The 21,317-nt window shown below is 35.8% G+C and overlaps 1 long non-coding RNA gene across 3 annotated transcripts in view; it reads left to right on the top strand.

The window, feature by feature from the left end:
- The window catches only part of LOC132019390 (uncharacterized), a 52,665-nt gene that overhangs the window by 13,530 nt on the left and 17,818 nt on the right, over positions 1-21,317 (top strand). For 2 of the 3 annotated variants that reach the window (XR_009404752.1, XR_009404750.1), the window contains exon 2: positions 14,817-14,938. This is a non-coding gene — a long non-coding RNA (uncharacterized LOC132019390). The remainder of the gene's footprint in view (positions 1-14,816; positions 14,939-21,317) is intronic. The other variant, XR_009404751.1, reaches the window with a different exon arrangement.

The following is a 21,317-nucleotide window of genomic DNA, read 5'->3' as shown; positions in this document are numbered from 1 at the left end:
GCAAGTTTCATGAACGAAAAGACAATGGTTGGTATGCCATTATATACTCATTGCATAGTGTATGAGCAATGCTCCATAAACATTAGTGAATAAAAGAATGGGTAAAAGAACCATAATTCCTAGCAGATAGATTTCATTTTAAATACAGTTTACAATGGAAATTTAGTTCAACTATGTGCATTGATTGCTTATTTCACACAAGATATTTGCTCTACTATGTTCTATGGAGATGTACAAGAAATAAATATAATATGGCTCCTGTCCTGTAGGAACTTACAGGCATCATAATTATCTACAAAACAGAGTAAAATGCAAAATGCAATGCTACAAGACAGATGAATAATGCATTTTATGGACTACAGAAAGCTATAGAAGAGATGGCATTTATGCTGGGTCTCTAAAAATAGGAGGATTTTTTAGATGGAGATAGAATTGGAAGACATTTTATTTGAACTGAACAAAGCATGTAAACGTGTCGAGTCAGGAGACAATGGCATGTATGTTATTATTGAAACAGTCCACTTTGCTGGAATATGGGAAGACCTGAAGGAAGTGACACAATGTTAAGACTAGAAAGAAACTGATAGGAAAAGGGAATGTTAGGCACTGTAGGAGGCTTTGGGAGTCACTCTAAGGACTTAGAGTAGAAGGCCTTCAGAGCTTTTTGAGCAGGTGCTGTGTGGTACTTCTTGAAATAGTATATTAAAGTTTATTAGAGAAAAATGATTGTAAGTTCTAAATGGATATAACAGACAAAATTACCCCCCAATCAGAACCTCAATTAATGATGCTGAAGAGAACAGACCCATTCTGGGGCTGTAGATATAAGCCTTTACACCAAACTATAGCTTGATTCCTTGGTGAGATGGCACTCACCACCACGTTCTGTATTGTCCATCATGGCAGACATGAAAAAAAATTCTTTTTTGAAAGCTTTTGACTTTGGCTACAGCCGCATTGTTAGTTTACAAAGGAAACGTATGGAGGGACCTATATTTGAAATTCAGAGGACTCAAGATTTCTTAAAGCCTCACATCTTTCTAAAATACCACTGTAAGTGCTCTCACCAACCCTACTAATTGTAGTAGCTTGTCTTAGCTACAAGTGGTATGCAAAGAACAATAATGAAATTGGGAGAAAATTTAATGGGGAATAAGATATAAACAAAATACAGGTATTAAGGATAAGATATTCATTAGGGAAGGGTTTAGGCAATTACTGAGGAAACCGCTTCATTCCAAGATGAGTCTTGAAATAATGATATGTTCATTCAGTCGAAATGTTTTGAAGAAAACTAACTGGGTGAGGCGAGAGGAAACTAGAGAGATTTAAATGACAGTGCATAGACTGAGTCATTTATATCATTTCTGTCTTACTTACTATTAACACCAATTTTTAAACTAGCAATGAAGCCTGGGGAAAAAAGTGGAACGTGTCACTGAGCCTGTAGAAATTACATTATCAGTTTGGAGAGCTCTTCCTCTCTTTACTCCAAGTCTTTATGTGGACAATAGTCCTACTGTAGATTTTCAGCATCATAATGCCTTAGCACATAGTGATTGCCACTTATTCAGACTAGTGGTTATAGAAGACAGAAGTTCCTATGTGTGTAAGACATATTTTAAGCAAAGATGTAAGATTTATTTTTCATTTTCATATAGGAGGTATATAAATTTTATACCTCTTAAGATATAAAATATCTACATTTGATGTCAGTGGAACTTTCATGTTAGTAGATGAGATAAAATATTTAGAGAATAAGAGAGATGGTAAATGAGCAAGTTAACAGTTTTGCATTATATGTAGCTCATAATTGTAGTTCTGTGAAGAGCTCCATTGAGTCAATGGGAAGTGTGGGTGGAGGTTAGTGCCAGGTTAATTGTTGCATTCAACATCATTCAGGAGAAAAAGTGGAAATGAAATTGTAGCTTTTATAGTTCTGCCCCTCAATTTTCCTTCATCTCTATACTTGTTAGATTTTCTTCACTTGTGATTATTTACATCCCATGTCTGATTTTTCCCCCTCCCTTAACTCCTTGGGTTATTGAAGAAATACATTCAATAAGGTTGGCTTTCAAGACATTTAAAAAATAAAGAAAATGCCATTCATCTACTCATTTTCAGCATAGACTTGGAAATTCAGTTTCATGGAAAATAATAACAAGTAACCTTTTGAAAAATAGATTTTGTGAAGAAAGAGGTATTTTACTAGATGTCTCCATGGCATTCTAAAGATTGTGGTATATCACCAATGCTAAGCCTGCAGGTAATTTTAATTATCATCTGACAGGTCATTTTTCTTTTTTAGTATTTTTCTAGTCCTTTGGGATCCACCTACTAAATGATTATAGAAATTCCTTCCATGTTAGGAAAGAACTTTTGACTTTAAATATACAGCTTCAGTAATTTGGCTTTTATATTCTCTGAATCCTCATCTTTCCAATGTGATTTAGATCTGGATTATACTACAATAATGTTTTAAGGATACTATTACCTAATTGTAATCAATTTCAAGTTGACATTGTCTTTAAATGTGAGACTTCAGATTACTATCAACATTGTTTAACTGCTTTGCTAATTCAGAAAGTTAATATTTATGTAAATTAAAGAGTGTCTGTATTTTTCTTCCCATTTACTAATGTGTTCTTTTCTTCATGCTCCCACTCTTCAAATTTTCCACTTCTATGTTCCCTTTTATCTTTTTCCTTTTTATTGATTTTAATATTTCATTTCCAAATGTTTATCTGTTGAGACATTCCATTGTTCAGTTTGGAAAGCATTTACACAAATCTTGAAGAAGTGAAGGTAGCTAAAAGAAACATAAAAACTTCTGCGAACTCTAAATTGTCGTGCTTATTAAATGCAAAAATTACTAAAAAAAAATCGGTGAACTTTTGTGTCTTCACCTTTCAAAAGGATCTTTGGAAAACAGCAATCCATTGGATTCTAAATCTTATTGGCTGGTTTAGTGAAACACTCAGAATAAATTTGTAGGCCTTTGTCATCATGTATACGTTTAAAATTGTCAAGGGTGCCTGGGTGGCTCAGTAGGTTAAGTATATGCCTTTGCCTCAGATCATGATCCTAGGGTGAGGCTCCTTGCTCAGCGGGAAGTCTGTTTCCTCCTCTCCTTCTGCCCCTTCCCCCAACTCCTGCACGCTCTCTCTCTCTCTCTCTCAAATAAGTAAATAAAATCTTTATTTAAAAAACTGCCATTATCTTGCTTACCTCTCAATTTATGTTTTATGTCAAATAATGCCCATTGGATAAAAAATAATCACAAAAAATTATCTTAATTTTTGCAAAACTGAGTGTATTCTGTGGTAGAAAAGCTGATTTAATTGTTCATAGGGTTATCCGTGATTTTGATTTTTCTTTTATCTGTGTGGGAACCATGAGTCATACATTTATTTTCCTGGATTTCCAAACTTCATTATAAAATGTAAACTAATTAAATGGGATGTCCTCTACAATTGACAATATCCTTATACAAGGAGATCTGCTCAGATGAGCATTACTATATTGCATTGAGGGAATATCAATGTGTTTCCCTCAGAATGAGACATAGGTTGAGCTTCTTTATCTTATTAGCCTGGGTTTTCTACTTCCTAAGGATTCATTTAATCATACTCTGGTATTATTCATGACTTATAAGTTTTTTTTTGGACAGAACAGCATTTGGGCATCAAACTGTCTAATTCTATTTGTATTATTGTAACATTTAGAAATTATGTGGAAACATAAAAATAGAATACAGACAGCTGCAGTTGGTCTCTTCGGTTCATAACAAATGAACTTTTTAAAAAATATCTTATTTATTTATTTATTTATTTATTTTACAGAGAGAGAGAGAGAGAACACAAGCAGGGGGAGTGGCAAGCAGAGGGAGAGGGAGACACAGACTCCCCACTGAGCAGGGAGCCCAATGCAGGGCTCCATCCCAGGACCCTGGAATCATGACCTGAGCTGAAGGCAGATGTTTAACCTATTGATCCACTCAGACCCCAACACAGGCATTTTTGAGAGCTAAATACATTATTTCTATTATTTACCAACTAATGAATGTTATCATGATGACAAGCAAATGCATTTACCAAATTCAAAAGAGATTCTTCAATCCTCTCCTTTTCCCAGAATTTTATCTATTAGAGTTCTAAACTGTAAATATCAAGACATAATTCTAGGCATCTTAGATTTTTCTATGGTTGTAGGCAAAATACCTAATTCCATTGATTAATATTTGGCATGTTTCTAAGAGCTAAGGCATTACTGAGAAATATGGTTGCTCCTTACTTGTTTAAAGGGCATAAGCTGAACATGTTTGGATTATGTTTTATTTTGTTTGGTCCACATACCTAACACTTAGCACTGAATGCATTATGAAAAGACAGAAAGAAGGGAGAGAGACAGTAGAAAGGAAAAAATGAATGAATAAATGGAGAGTGATTAAGGCTTCCTGGAAAGGCAATACTAATAAAAATACATTTCTAAGTACTTATTTTATATTTTACATTTCATATACTAACTGCAATACAGCAGGCAAACGAATGGTCTAAAGTCCAAGTTAATAGAAGAGTTACCTGCAGTTGGCACATCCAAGCACCTGAGGGAGGGCTGGCTTCTACTCCCATCGTGTTTGCTTCACAGGCTGGCTGCGATTTTGCACATGACAGTGAACTTGATTCTTCTCAGGGTTAAGTTCTTTTAAACATTTTTAAAGATTTTATTTATTTATTTATTTGACAGAGAGAGGGATCACAAGCAGGCAGAGAGGCAGGCAGAGAGAGGGAGAAGCAGACTCCCCACTGAGCAGAGAGCCCGATGTGGGGCTTGATCTGGAGACCCCTGTATCACTACCTGAGCCACTCAGGTGCCCTTCAAGGTTAAGTTCTAAAGTCAGCTAGTGAGGCAACACTTGCCTTGAATTCCCTTATATCATCTATACAATTTGATTTGGGGTATAGGCTCTTACACAATAATTCTTAAACACATTAAAATCTAAGGGGTACTATATTAAACTTAGAACAAACATTGAAACCTTATTGGCCTGGTTCTCTACTTCCTAAGTATGAGTGACTCAGTGCACGGTGATGGTGACGGTGTGGCCCAGAGTTTAAGAGTCCCTGCTTTGAAACCAGCTCACAGACTTTGAATCCTAGAGCCATCGCTGAGTACCTGTGTGACCTTGGCTAATTGACAATATCTCTTGCTTTGTTTCCACATCTGTAACATTTGGATTATAATTGTACCTATGGAATAGGTTGTTGTGAAGATCAAAGGAGATCATCTGTGTCAACTGTTTGCTACAGCGTCAGGCCTGCCATAAGTGTGTGCACTATTCCTCCCAACTTGATAACTATAAAAATCCTAATAGAAAACAAATGATGGATGAGAATTATAAAATGTTTCTGTTTGCCTGAAGGATTTACTCCATTCTGTTTTAATAAATCAGCCTCTGCAGACCTAATGAATATGAATAAATTGTTTCCTGGGAGGAGGTAACAAGATAAAATGTCACCTGCACACAGTAGGGAATGCTTACTGGGTTTTAATCTAAATCTTGCGTGAGCAGGTGGACATGCATGCTATTCTTGGAAAAAATATGGAGCTGACCTTGATTGCCTGCATCTCTCTTTCCAGTCTGTCAGTGCCTTTGGAGGCCCTGAACAGGAATCAGGCTCATGCTCTTAGGCATTAAATGCCATTAAATAAGGGTTAGGTTCTAAATCCACCCCAAAAGCACCTATAATGTAATTCTATTGCACTAAGATCTTCCAATTCACTCCTCTCCTTAAAATGTTTTCAGCTTCTTGGCCAGAAATCCTCCCATCTTTCTGTATCTCACCAAGTTTCAATAGCATATCCAACCCCAGCTAGAATTCCCCAAAGGAACGGTTTCTTTAGGCTTTCTGTCTTAAAGCCCGTGGGGTCCATTAGCCACCCTGTGCGTGCACACAAACCTTCTGTAACTCTAGTTACTTAAACTTCTACCCTTTTGTCAGCATTACCTCCATCAAGCTTTAACGTGGTAGAGCAATCAGATATGGAAGAGCCCTTGCTTCTGCCAGTAAAAGGGCACACTATTCCCCCTTCCTACTGAAACGTGGTGACAGCTGTGTTTCCAGCATACCCAGTCAGAATGTCTCATTCATTGAACCAACGTTTATTCAATATTGTAGCATACCAGAGATTGCATAGTGCACTTAGGAGACTAATGGGTAGATAAGACATTCTGATTTCATGACACCTATGAGCTGGAAGCAAAGAATGAAAATTTCTTAACGACAATTTGCTGTAATCTATGCCACTGGCGCAACCTTGTAGCTATCATTCCTTTGTAGCATAGCAAGACCAGAGTACATCCTCTTTAACTATGAAATACTTGTCAGCATTCAGATGCTATTCCTATTTGAGTGGCAAATATAGTCATATGAAAAGATAATCATCCCCCCCATTCTATTTTTCTTCTGGGAAAGAGAGAAGGTTCAAAAGAGCTTGATGTTTCTTGTTCATTTTTCTCATTCTACCAGTTGTTACATGATTTCTCATTCAAGAGGAATTTCGTCTTTTTTTTTTTTAATTGCAAAAGGAGGAACATACTGTTTTATAAACAGTACTTTTGTGCCACATTTAAGTAGAAATTATTATGTGTTCATCATCTTTTCTCACGTGAACATGAACCAAGTTCCTAGGATATGAAACTTTGTTGGCCAAGAACCATGACAATTATTTATTAATATTTGGACATGATATGATATCACAACAATATCATTTTTTTCTGATGCTTTTTGTTGCTTATGATGTAAAATAAGATTCAATAATAATTGATACAATGATAGCTATGGTGATTGAAAGCTTATTTCATTCCAGGGACATACAAAATATTAATGAACATCATTTTGTTTAATATTTCCTGTATCTTTCTGAAGAAGATACCATTCTCTATTTAAGATAAGAAAGTCAATACACAGGGGCGCCTGGGTGGCTCAGTGGGTTAAGCCGCTGCCTTCGGCTCAGGTCATGATCTCAGGGTCCTGGGATCGAGTCCTGCATCCGGCTCCCTGCTCAACAGGGAGCCTGCTTCCCTTTCTCTCTCTCTCTGCCTGCCTCTCTGTCTACTGTGATCTCTCTCTGTCAAATAAATAAATAAAATCTTTAAAAAAAAAAAAAAGAAAGTAAATACACAGGCTCAGGAATATAACCACATGCCCTCATGAGCTTGATTTCAAAAGCCACCTTTCTTTCTCTCTGTCCTATTGCCACCTCTCAAAAAACTACTTTTAAAGACCTACCCTGGACCATATCAGCTTTTCATTTACTGCGTGAAAGCGAATTCACCTATCAATTCCCCAGTCTTCCTCGTTGATGGTTCTCATATTAATATTCAAGGATGACAGCTGTTTAAATGCCAGCATGTTAGCTGGCCAAGAGGAATAGTATTGATATGAACATGACTTTTAATAATGTGGACAAAGCAGATAGAAGTGCTGTAATTATATTAGACAATGAGGACCAGTGTGAGATAGATTTATAATTACAGCGTATTTCTCATAAAAAGAACACACTCATGTTTTCTTCTAGCTTTTCATATATATGTGTATAATTGGCCCTCAGAACTGAGTAGTGGTTTGAACGTACCACGTACATGGAAAGGAATGTTGTTTCTTTTTCATTTAAATCTCTTTTCTTTATACATGTAAACTGTGCCCATCTCCAGCTTCTCTTGAAAAACCTTGAAGCATTCTCAAAGCACTACACCATTGCCTTAAAAACAATTTGCATTTTACATTTGGCTATTTCAATTACTGTGAATGGCTTCTTTTAGTTTTGGCTCTGTTTTTATGCTTTGTTCTAGGATCCACATGCCTTTGAAAAGTTTGGAAGTTTAAGAAACAGCAAAGGACCATATGCTTTAATCTCCTTAGTGAGCTCCTTTTATCTTAATAATACTTCTTGCCTGGTTTCAAAGTAACTTTTGACATATTTATGTTCTCTAACATGATAGCTTTAAGGCAATGTAAATCAGAGATATATATGTAATGTCTCCAAGATGTTTTCTTGGAGAACATCACTTCCTTGTCGAGTCCCTGGGCCCCTTGTCTCCCCTATTTTATTTTTTATATTCTTTTTAAAAATTGTACTCTATGACCTCATTGTTGCCATGGACTGAACGTGTCTCCCCAAAGTTCACCTGTTTAAATCCTAACCCCCAGTGTGGTGGCATTGGGATGTGTAGCCTTTGGGAGGTGATCTGGTCATGAGGATGGGTTCTCATGAATGAGATTAGTGCCCTGATAAAAGAGACCGCAGACATCTCCTTTGGCCCTTCCACCAAATGAGGACAGAGGCACAAGAACCAAGAAGCAGGCCTTCATACAATCTGTTGGGGCCTTGATCTTGAACTTCCCAGATTCCAGAAGAGTGAGAAATAGATTTTGTCTTTAGGATTCTGTGATAGCAGCCTAAATGGACTAAGACAATTATGAAACTGTCCATTTATCCACACACTAAATTTTAAAGAAAACTCTATAACTTGCATCCAAAGTTATCATATTTCCTCTAAACACCAAATACGGAAATTTATTACTCCATCCTTTTTATTTTTTGTGACAACTTTATGGCATTATAATGTACCTGTCATAAAATTCATCCACTTGAAGCATACAATTAAATATATTCACACATTTGTACAGCCATCACCTCTATATAATTTCAGAGTATTTTCATCACCCCAAAAGAAAATACCACATTCAGAGACAGTCAGTCCCTATTCCCACTACGCCTATGCCCCTAGAATCTACCAGTCTTTCCTCTCTCTAGATTTACCTGTTCTGGAAATTTAGTATATATAGAAGCTCTACAACATGTGACCTTTGGTGTCTGGTTTTGCACACTCCGTGATGTGTCAAGATTTATCCCTGTTGCAGCATGTATCAATGCTTCTTCCCTTTTATGGACAAATAATATTCCCTTTTATAGATATGGCCATATTTTTTATCCATTTTCCAGTTGATAGATATTTATGTTGTTTACACTTTTTTGCTATTATAAATAATGTTGCTATGAACATTTATGTATGACTTTTTGTGTAAACAGATTTTCATTTCCCTTGGACATAGATCTAGGAGTCAAATTGCTAGATCTTATTGTAACGCTTTGTTTAAGAATTTTAGGAACTGCCAAGATGTTTTCCAAAATGGCTGCACCACTTTACAATTCCACCAAAAAAGTTGTTTAGTGACTTACTTAAACTAATTCAACCTGTGTTCTTTGTTGTGTGTCGCCGATGAAGATTCTTCTCGACTAACTTAGTGATCAGCTAATGATCAGACAGGTATTTCCTTAAAAGCCTCAAACCAATGAGTCTTTACTGATGGGCTCTGTGTGTTAGACTATGTCTACAATGCCTCATCACACAGTTAAAACTCTGCCTTACTCTTTACTTTTTTCTTGGGCAGAGCATCATTAACAGCCAAAGGGGAACGATCAGAGCCTTCTCAAAAGTCATTCCTGGGCATATGTGCAGCCTGGCATCTGGGCATGTTCTTCTGGATTTCCAGGAATATGTTGGACCTTTTCAAATCCCCCAGTGGATGTCTGGAGTAAGGCAAGTTAAAATGCCACAGAGCTTATTGTTTTCGTTGTGATTTAGCCATTTTTCTAAGCTTCATAATTGTTGTAAGCATTTGACTAATTCCCCTGAGTGTTAAACAAATTGATTCTGAGAATTACTGCCAGTGTTCTCATTGTTTTTATACAGATTTTCAAAGGTCCTTATTCCGCCATTCAGGAAGTGCCACTGTGGTCATCCCTTCGTGTCTGTTCCAGTGGTATCTTAAAGTCAACATTCCAAATGAACTCATTGTGTTTAATATCATCTTTCCTCTTTAATAATCTTCTTCTGCAGTCTATCTCAAAGAGTAGCTCCAATACCCATCAAACCGCACTAGCCAGAATCTAGAGGCTAATCTTTATACTTGTTTCTTTTTCTCTCTTTTATCTCCCGGCCCATATTCCATCTATCACCAAGTCCAGTGCATATTATTTCCTAAATGGTACTTGAATCTATCCACTTGTTAGAATCTCCAGGGAAAGTATCATGGGCTCAGGTGCTCAGAAACAGACTCCCAGATACTATAATAACCCTTTAACGAATGTACCTGAATCTGGGTCAACTCCATTTCATCATCTATCCACATATTAGATAGCATGGCCTCTTTTAAGGGCAAAAACAGCTATCCCATTTTCGTTAAAATGTAATGCTTTCCTACTCTCTTAAGATAAAGCAGACATTCTTACCATGATCTTCATGGCCCACACTAACTTTCATCAGAATGTAGTACATATTCCTTCCCTCTACCTGCGCAATACCCCTCTTCTCTTGTTCTAGTGAACTTTTACTTTTTAAATCGGATCTCAAGTGTGACTTTCAGAGATTTTTCCAATTCTCTGACTGTGCCACATAGCACCATGTACTTGTCCTTCCTATCAGTTATTACAAGAGCAGTTTCACACTTGTTTATGTGATTATTTAATTAGTACCTGTCTCTTCTATTGGATTATAGGCTCCACGAAGACAGAGACCCTTTTTAATATTACTTGTAATTGTATCCATGATGCTAATTTTGTGCTCAGTAAACATTTGTTAAATAAATGAACCTTGATTAATCTATGCTGAGGCTATCCTGGAATAAGCAAAATTAATTCCTACTCTTCAGCCAACATGTTAAACAATGTAACTACCGAGCAGTCAAAGGGATCTGTCTGTTTCACCTTTGGTGTTTTACTCTTCATTGAAATATTAGTTGCCTTAAAAAACAGCAACAAACTATATAGACATCAGGCTAAATTAAACATGTATAAAATTTGTATGCTGGGGTGCCTGGGTGGCTCAGTGGGTTAAAGCCTCTGCCTTTGGCTCAGGTCATGATCCCAGGGTCCTGGGATCGAGCCCGGCATCGGGTTTTGCTCAGCAGGGAGCCTGCTTCCTCCCCTCTCTCTCTGTCTGCCTCTCTGCCTACTTGTAATCTCTGTCTGTCAAATAAAATAAATAAAATCTTAAAAAAAAAATTTGTATGCTCAATCTGAAGTTCACCTGTATACTCAGATTTTGACAATTATTTTGACAATTAAGTTCCTGATAGCACATTGTATGATTTTTCTATATTTAAGTATCAACCTAGAATACCAATAGCTAATAACTATATTCAATTTAACAGATATTCTCCAATCTAATGTCATGGAATTGATAAATTAAATTGCTTTATTACCTTGACTTGTTGAGGACTATCTGTTTTATCTTACTTTCTAGGTAAAGGTGGGATAATTCTAAATGTTTTTCTGTTACAGCAGAGAAAGCCACGGAAACCACTGATTTATGGTTAACTATATTCACAATAGTATGTTCTTTGGAAGGGAATATCACAGTCTTCTAAAATGTTACATTACTTCCTTACATTTGAATAGGTTGAAAAAGACATTTCCTGAGGATGGACTCAGGGTCTGTCCATTTGCTTCTAGCATCAGAAGCCCAGGGTATCCATTATACCTTATTCCAAAATGACCTTCAGAAATACCTGGTTTCTCTTCCAGAAAGTTTGCCAGCGTGACTTCATTTGACTTAGAATCATCATTTTTTTTAAAGATTTTATTTATTTAATTGACAGAGAGAGATCACAAGCAGGCAGAGAGGCAGGCAGAGAGAGGAAGGGAAGCAGGCCCCCTGCTGAGTAGAGAGCCCAATGCGGAACTTGATCCCAGGACCCTGAGATCATGACCTGAGCCGAAGGCAGAGGCTTAACCCACTGAGCCACCCAGGCGCCCCTAGAATCATCATTTTAAAACTAAGCATGTTGTCATCATTTAAAATGCTTCAGAAGATGGCTTTGGATTTTTTTTTTCTCAACTTTTTAAAGCATTCTAACTCTAGCCATCTCTAGAATGAACTGTGTCAATTTTGAATTTATTCCTGGTTAAAAAAAAATGCCCTTGCATATAGGCTGTACATTTGTTATTGAAAATAGTATTTTCTTTGGGAAATATGTATATAGCTTACAGTATTTTTTTCTTTAAATGTAGGAAAACTTGTTTTCTTCCTTCTTATGCTGATTTTTTTTCCTCAAAGGTACAAATGAACTGCCATTCTATCGTACTGCTCTCTCTAATTTCCCAGACGTTGTGCTAAATCTCTTACTGCTTTTGGGTAGTTTCCAAAATACAATGCTTGAATTAAACATATCCCCAGTAGATTTTACCCTTTAACTGCATCTTTTTCTCATTTTTATTCTGTGATGACATAGAACCTCTGAATGACTTTATTATATTTCAGAGCATGACTGTTATTTCCTGCTATTTTTGTCTTTTCTACTCAAAATAGAGTTTCTTATTTTTCTAGTATTTTTAGGATCAGAGCCCATTAGTACAAATGCAAAAGCTGCAAAAATTTTCAAGTAAACATTTCAGTACAGTAAATAACTACAAGAGAATAACAATATTTGGAACTTTTTTATTCGTTTTATTCTCTTTGTTAGATACATATGATGAAATAATTTCTATACCTAAATGTGTAAGATATGACCATCAAATATAATAACTTTTCAAGTGTTTCCTCACAAATCATTAAATAAAATTTTTCCTTTAGAATAGTTTTAGATTTACAGAAAATATAAAAATAGGACAGAGAGTTCTATTTATCCCAAACCGGTGTCCCATATTAATATATTAATATGATATATTGCTACAATTGATACAACAGCAATATTGATACTTTATCATTAACTGAATTCCATAGTTTATTCAGATTTCCTTAGTTTTTAACCTATGTTCGCTTTTGTTCCAGAATTCCATCCAGGAAATGACATTACATTTAGTAGTTACGTAGTCTTGGATTCCTGGTGGCTATGAAAATTTCTCAAATTTCCCCTTGTTTTTGATGACCTCAAGAATTTTGAAGAGTACTGGTCAGATACTTTTGGAATGCCTCTCAGTTGGGATTTTTTTCATGATTAGACGTGGGTTATATATTTTTGTAGAAGACCACTGAGGCAAAGTATCGTTCTCATCCCATCATATCAAGGGTACATGCTACCAATCTGACTTACTCACTTGTCGATGTTGACCTTGATCACCTGGCTTCAGTAGTGCTTGTCAGGTTTCCCTCCTGCCAAGTAACTCTTTTTTTCCTTTTTCTGTACTGTACTCTTCAAAGGAAGTCACTAGCACAGCCACACTTATGAAATGGACTGTTAGTTACGTTTCACCTCCTTGAGGGCAGAGTAGCTACATAAATTATTTAAAATTCTTCCTACTGGAGATGTTTCTATTTTTCTCCATTATTTATTTCTTCAGTCATCTATTTATATTAGTATGAACTCATGGAGATTTATTATAGACCTTGAGTTATAATCCAAGACCATTCATTTATTTATTTATTTACTCAAATGTTTCAGCTTTCATCATCCAGAGTACCTTTACTTGTCTCTTTGACATGCCCCTATTAATGTTTATTTTGCTTTTTTTTTTTTTAACCATTTCTTTATTTTTTGGCACTATGAGATGCTCTGGGCTCACACCCCGTGTATTTCCTGCTCCAGCCATAGAATTAACCATTTCTCTGAGGAGCCCTGCTTCTTTTTACTGGAGGATGGTATAGAAACCAAGACCTAGGCATTAAGTGTTCTGTCATATTTTTTCAACCTAAAACAGACAAGACTAATATATATATATATATATATATATATATATATATATATATATATATATTCTGCTATAATCTAAGCCAGAGATTGGCAAAGTTTTCTGTAAATGGCCAGATAGTAAATATTTTAGACTTTGCCACCATATGATCTCCGTCACAACTCCTAAATTGCTTCTAAAGTGAAAAAGCAGCCATAGATAAAATGTAAACAAATGGATATGGCTGTTTTTATTTAAAAAAATAGGTGATAGGCTGAATTTGGTCTGCAAGTCATAGCTGTCTGAGCCCAGATATAAGCCAGATGTGTGGCATGTGCGTGTGTATGTGTATGTGTGTGTGAAAGAGACTGACAGAGACAGAAGGACGGAATGAGAAAGAGAGAGAGAGAGAGAGATGAATTAAAGGAAATAATCCTTAGAATAAAGGAGTGGGGGAGGGGTGTCCAGGTGTCTCAGTCCAATAAGCATCTGCCTTCAGCTCAGATCATGATCCCAGAATCCTAGGATCTAGTTCTGCATAGAGCTTTCTGCTCAGCAGGGAGCCCGCTTCCCCCTCTGCCTGCTGCTCCCCTTGCTTGTGCACTTGCGCACTCCTTCTTTCTCTCTCCCTCTGCCTCCCCCCCCACCCACTGCTCATTCTCCCAAATAAATAAATATAATCTTTAAAAGAAAGAATAAAGGAGTCAGGATTGAGCTCAGGTGGTCTCATTATACAGCCAGTGTTTATTGTATTTCACCCTAATGTCTTCTAGTCAATAACTCTTCAAATTACATTCCAGCAGTTCTTTGTATTTTCTTTCTTCAGCTTTCGGAAAGTAGTAGACAGTTTCATGGATAGAATTCTCAGACACAGTCACAAGTTGTATAACTGTAAAAATGCTGGGTCTTCGTGTCTTGCCTGGATGTCAGTCTTATTTATGTTGGGTCGCATGTTTATGGTTATAAACTCCAGATTATTAGTCAAGACATCAACCTAGCCAAGGAAACGGTTTGCTGAAATATGCTGTTGGCAAGAGACTTTCAAAGTAAAGACATTTTTCCAGCTCACACGGTTAGTGCGTAATAGGGGGCCTTTGTTTGCTGGCAAAAACAAGCAGGTGGAAGTGACAACTGAATGACAGTCTTTTACAGACTCTAACATGAGAAGACAATGAGGAAAGGCAGATATGACAATGTTGCCATAGAATTAAGTCCTCGAAGAAAGAGAAGAATGAGAACCAACGAAAAATGAAGAGACCTTAAGGTGAGCCAGACTGATCTCTTAGAACACTTTAAGTGCATTGCTGAACCAGATAATTTCACCCCACATCTGTTTATCTATCTTTTCTAAATAATATTTGCATATTATTCCTTAGCGTTAAGCCCTCACAGTCCCACATTTTTCTATGAATTTATAATTCTGGATGCTAAATCCATTGGTCCAAGCTCCTCTCACCAAGGCAGTCTGGCTACTGGAAATAAACTCCACTTGTTTCAGCCATGAAACAAGGTTACCTATGTGGTATCTATTTTCTCCTTCAAACTGTTGTAAGTCACAGGTAATCGATAGCTGGAGAAAGATAATGTATTAAAGGTAAGTCATACAATATTTCTTGACACGTTTGCTTTATGTGGGACATAAGAACTCTCTTATTATTGATTACACATTTTTCTAATTGTTCAAAATCTGTTCTCCAAAATACCAATGATCATTCTTAGACTGGTGTCAAATGAAATAAATCTTTCCACCCATTAAACCATTGATCGATGATAGATATAAACCCATAGTGGAGTATTTAAATGAAACACCAGTTCATATAACTATTGATCATTCATTATATATTTGCTTCTGGGTCAAGGATGAAGTCTGTGGGGAAAAGGACTAGAGCAGTGCATTGGAAAAGTCAGGGAGGAATGTTATATTGTTAAATTTTGTGGTTCCTAGATAATGTTTCAGAGGAACATAATAATAATAATAATAATTATTATTATTATTATTGCTAATACTATAACTGACATTAATAATAGAAATAATATAATCAAATAATAAGAACTATGTCTATCTGTCAGGAAAACAGAAACCACTAGATACCTGAAGTGCAAAAGGACTTAATGCAAGTATTAGTTATGAAGTTTTTGCCTTGAACCACTGCTGGTACCACTCTACTGGCTTTGTTCAGGAAAACACTGCCCCTCCCCTTTTTCTCCATGCTTAACATGAGTAGCTGACCCAGTCATGGAACAGACCCACCATTTAAGTTCCTACAACACAGCTGAAGATGAGGCTATCACTTGGCTGGATTTTACTGAAGGCTGGAGATACAGAAATGTTATCAAAACACAGAATAAGTTACAATTACAATAAAATACAATTACAATTACAATAAAATAAGGCGTGCACCACACTGGAGTGCACCAGTATGGGCCCCTCTTGAAGAGTCCCAGTGCACAGGGCACCTCCGAGCTTTGTTTCCTACCTGCCTCTAAAGGGCCAAGGCCAAGTTACAATTACCACAGAGCATGTTTTGGAGTCTAAATGTATTCATCAGGGTCCTGGCCCACCGCCCAAGCTCCAGTTAAAGAGTCCCTCTCTCACCCCAATTTAAGGCTGAATTTCCCAGATTTTATTTCCTTTCCCTTACCAAGAAAAAGTATTCAAAATGGGGGATGCAAAGGATGACTTTTTGTCCTGTCCATGATTTACTAGAACACTAATGGGTCTACTCAAAGCTTATTTGATTGTCTAAGAAGATTCAGTTTTGTTTGATTTACTATTTACTATTGATAAAGTTCCAGACTCTGTGCAGTTAGATGTAACCTTTAGAAGACTGTTAAATTGCAAATGATTTTTGCTCAGTTAAGATACAAATGATTTCTGCCTGATAGAAAAGATAACCCCAAAGGTTATGTTTTATGGCCCTGGAGGATATTAAACAGTTTTGTATTTAATTTAGCAATGCCATTTCAGCATTTTTTTCTTTCTGTGTCTACGCACACTTTGATCCTTCCTGTACTCCATTGAATGAGTTTAACCCTTGGCTTAGTCTCTCGTGAATGTTTTTGATATGAGCTTACTTTAATGTTTTTTATGAGTTATATTTTTAACTTGTAGAAAATTATACTTTGATACTCTGGCTTCTTCACAAGATTAGTACAAATAGAAACATCCACTTGCTTCAGAGCAAGACTCACCATCAGAATTACACCTAACATTTGTGAGGCCACGAAGACATGATAAATGTAAGTCCATACACAATAAGATTAAATATTTTAAAAAGTTACAAAAAGTCATAAAAGTTACAGGCTATTAAATGAAACCCTGTCCTTCTCTTTACCTTGACAAGCATCCCTTCATGATGAACCCATTGAAAAATATGCACTAAGCTTTGATAATTTCTATTACAGAAAGTCAGCAATATATCAAAAATGAACAAACTTAAATATGACACATGCTTGGTTAGTCTATTGAAAGGAGCAAAGTATTTGGATGAGTAAGAAGGCAAAATAAATAATAAGTTATTAAATATTTATTTCATATCACAAGTTTCTAGCTTCCATGTCAGTAGAATTACTCATTTTATTGTTATAATCAAGGTTTTCAAATTATTTGTACCCTACTGGTAGTAATGCCAAATTAGACCTTTGTCAAATCATCACAGTGCTTCAATAGGATTTATTTGCTTTAATAACTTCAATTTGGAAAAAATCAGAATTGTTTATAAATTGATAATGTACTAGTTGGAATTATAGAGTGTTTGAACATTGTATTGGGGGTAATATTTGAAAAATCTACACTTAGTAGAAGCTATTAAAATACTTAATTTAATTATATAATTTTGTATTACCCATATCAAATTTTTACCATTTCATAAGGCAACATCTAGAACAATACATGTTTCTTTGACTTCTTTTAATGCTAAGATAAAGAAAATTTAAAGTCACAGTATATGCCTCAGTTTGCTCAACCCTATCCCATCAAGACCATACTTTGAATTTATAATAGCTAGACAATAGTATCTGTAGACATTAGTTTCAGTATTATTTGTATATGGATCTTCTCCTTTATAGTTACACAAATATTTTCAATTCCTTAATTTCTTCATACCTTATTTGCATAAAAAACTGCATGTGTAGTTTTTTTTTTTAAATTAAAGGCCTATTCCCTCTAAATTTTGAAATAGTGTGTTTTAGACTGTCTAAAATCGAAGCATCCAACCTTTGATTTGTTTACGTATTTAGGTGCTTTCTAACATTCAGTGTCAAGCAAGAGTTCATACCACACCATTGTACGTAGCACAAGATTAAAACTGTTTTCATTTCAGGTCAAAGACCATAATTCATTCTTTTGTTGTTGGTATTTAAAAGATTGTTTTAATATTTTAATACCTTTTCTACTTACTGACCTTAATCCCAGTGGAGCTTTTGGATAGAAGATGAATATTTTCTGCAATTAATTTTGTGCAGCACGTGTACAACAATTTTGAACATTACCTGTAAAAAAGGGACAGATTCTTAAAATAATGATAAACATTGAAATCTCAAATGACCATCACAATCTAAAGATTTGATACCATTTCAAGGGTCCAACTCCACATTTGTCCATAATCCATGAGATTCTCAGACCTATTACAGAATTGGTCAAAGAAGATAGAAGAGTCCTTTGCTTAAGACAAATTCTTCATAATTTGGCTTTCTGAGGGAATGTGTGAACTAACTCATTTCATTTAACAAGATAATAAATGTAATATCTTGGTGTAATATTTGGATAACATATGAAATACAGGAGTTTTATGAATCTCTCCCCAAACAGAGCAAGATTCAAGCATGCCCTTTTCTCAGCACTTTTAGAGTTCAGGGTCTGGTTTCACCCATCATGTCTAATTTCACCCATCATGTCTCGTTTTCCTGCACTTCCTTAGTGTGGCTTATTTTAACACCATGTAATAGACATTTTCACAGGGAGTCCGAGAGTGGTTATAGGGTGGGATTTGGCATTTATTTCACCAAATATTTCAAAACATTTTTACACTGTTGGCCTAGTTGAAGTCACATTTGTTTGTTCGTTTGTTTTTGTTCGCTTATTTGTTTTCAGTAGTTTCCAGTGGGCTCACACATTAGCACAAAAAGCAATTCTGGGTGTTTGGCCATAATTCTTGAATTTAGTACTGTTTCCTGAGCTTGCCTTTGACATTATTAACTTGAATCATGTATTTTATGAGTCTTTTAATTCATTTAAATAAAGTAAAATAAAACATTTAACTACTTTTTGAAATTTCAATGAAATCTTATTAAGAGATTTTCAAAGAAATCTTACTGCTTGCATACCTAAGAGAAGGAATATGAGAACTTGGTTAATTTGTCTTTTCTTCCACCTTCTGCCATTCTTCACCACTTAAATCATCCCTATCTTTGGAACTACTATGTCTGCCTCAAACTTCAGCAGCAGCACAGCATGGAAATCTACTACCAACACCTACTAACAACAGTTGCCTTTGTTTCCAAGACACCAACACACAGGGCAAGAGATGTGGAGCTTTTCCCGATGAGGGTTTGTGATATGTGGATCCCTGGAAGGGGCTAGACGCATCATTTACTTCTTGGTTAAAGATCAGATACGCCTTACCTCAAGTGAGGGAGACTCACCTCTTTTTAGTTTATGAGTAACTTCCCAAAGAACAATACATACTCTTTATAAAGGCAACTACTTTGCCTTTGCAGGGCATCCTGTTTTAAGCATACTCAAGACAAAACAAAACAAAACAAAACAGAGAGAGAGAGAGAAAGAGGTGGGTTTTGGCCAAAGGAAAGAACAAGAAACAGAGCTCTGATTTAAAAGATCCAAATAATTGCCCCAGTTTCCTTTGGAACAAAAAACAGGAGGCAGAGAACTTGCTTTGTTTATGTGTAACTGAAGAGCCTAGGAATGTGTCTCCTTTCCCCAACAAAGCATCTGTGCTTTAAAGGACTATTTGAATTCTACCCTTTTCTCCCAAGTTTCTTTCCAGGTCTCAATTTTATCTGACTTCAAAATACAAGAATAGTATTTTTTCCAAGTTGAGATCTAAAATTGTTAATGAGTCATTTTTTTTTCAAGACATCCATTCATCCATATAAACGTGTTGTATACTGAATCTATTTCATTTCAGCCACTATTCTAGCTGCTGGGAATAAAAATGCACAATCGATGCTTTTGGTCTTTTAAAGGATACATGACTTTGCCTGGCTTATTTATATATCCAAGTGAAAATATTTCTGTAGGCAAGGTGCCTCGGGAGCACAGAAGGGATCTATTAGACAAGCAGGCATAGCATCCATTCCCCATGCTATTTCTCCAGAGTAATGAGAATTAAATTCAATTCCCTATATTAATCTGCATTCATCTTTTGATTATTGATGACCTTGAACCCATGAATAACCACAATTCAGCTAAGGGATTGGAGAACCCAGCTGAGACCCCTCTCCAATAAAATATTGAAGCCAAGAAAAAAGAAATCCAGCACATTTACAGCCACATTTTGACAAATACCCACAACTGTCCCCATTGTACACAACTGTTTTTTCTGCCAGAGGCATCAATGGATTATCTGTTGTTTCTGATAACTTGTATTGTTATTCATCTCTTTTTATGGGTAAAACTGTGGATTGAAAATAGCGCAATTAAGCTGGAAGATAACACAATGTCTTTTAGGAATTAATGTGAAGAATACAACTTGTTAACTCTGTATAGCCATTGGATTTAATGTTTATATTTCTAACACATGTAAAAAGGTCTGGGTGTATTTCTGAGTTTACGTTCAACAGCCCAGAAAAAAATGCTGTGAATGCTGGTCCTTGAGGACTTACTGGAGTGATCAAAAATAATAAACTTGAGAGGAAAAAAATCAATAACATTTATTTTGAATCATCTGAATCAGAGGATGTAGTAAATCACGGATTCCTTTTTTTGACAATATACTGAATGTATCTATGAAATTTTATTTACATGAAAGGATAAAAATCTTATTACATATTCATTCTATAGCTCCTCAACAGCAATTAATACTAACCACATTTATATAGTAAAGGCTTGTCGACCACTTCTTCTACACTGTTAGTATTTCCCAGTGACCCAAGTCTCTCTATACGTCATCAAGTAGCCCAAAACATGTTCGCATATATTATGCCATTTATGCTCATAATAGCCCCTATGAGATACAGGGGATTATTATTATCACTTCCTTGGAAATAGGGAAGTGAGGCAACAATAGGTTAAATGAATAGAGGCAAGCATAAACTGATTTACAGCTTCAAAGTCCTGCAAACTAAAATCATGCTTAGTTTACAATTTATTTTCAGAAATAATGGTTTCCCAGGTGTTTTTTGTTTTGTTTTGTTTTTTTTTTTTAGAACAACAACATGCTTTATTTGCCTTAGGAGATAGGGTCTGTTATGGCTACCATTTTTTTTTTTTTTTTTAGGTAGCCATGGGATTATTTACTGCTTGATCAAGTTAGTTAAGTTATCCATTAGGCAGAAGACACCGAGTGTAATTTTACTGCTTTAAACAGTAGTCTCTCTTTAGGACTGAAGATCTGAAATAGTATCATTCAGAACCAAAAGACCCAGGTATCACTTCAGTTTGACATTCTTTTTTTTTTTTTTTT

Source organism: Mustela nigripes, chromosome 6 (genome assembly GCF_022355385.1).
Source record: "Mustela nigripes isolate SB6536 chromosome 6, MUSNIG.SB6536, whole genome shotgun sequence".
NCBI lineage: Eukaryota > Metazoa > Chordata > Mammalia > Carnivora > Mustelidae > Mustela > Mustela nigripes.
This window is presented reverse-complemented; position numbering and strand designations above follow the sequence as displayed.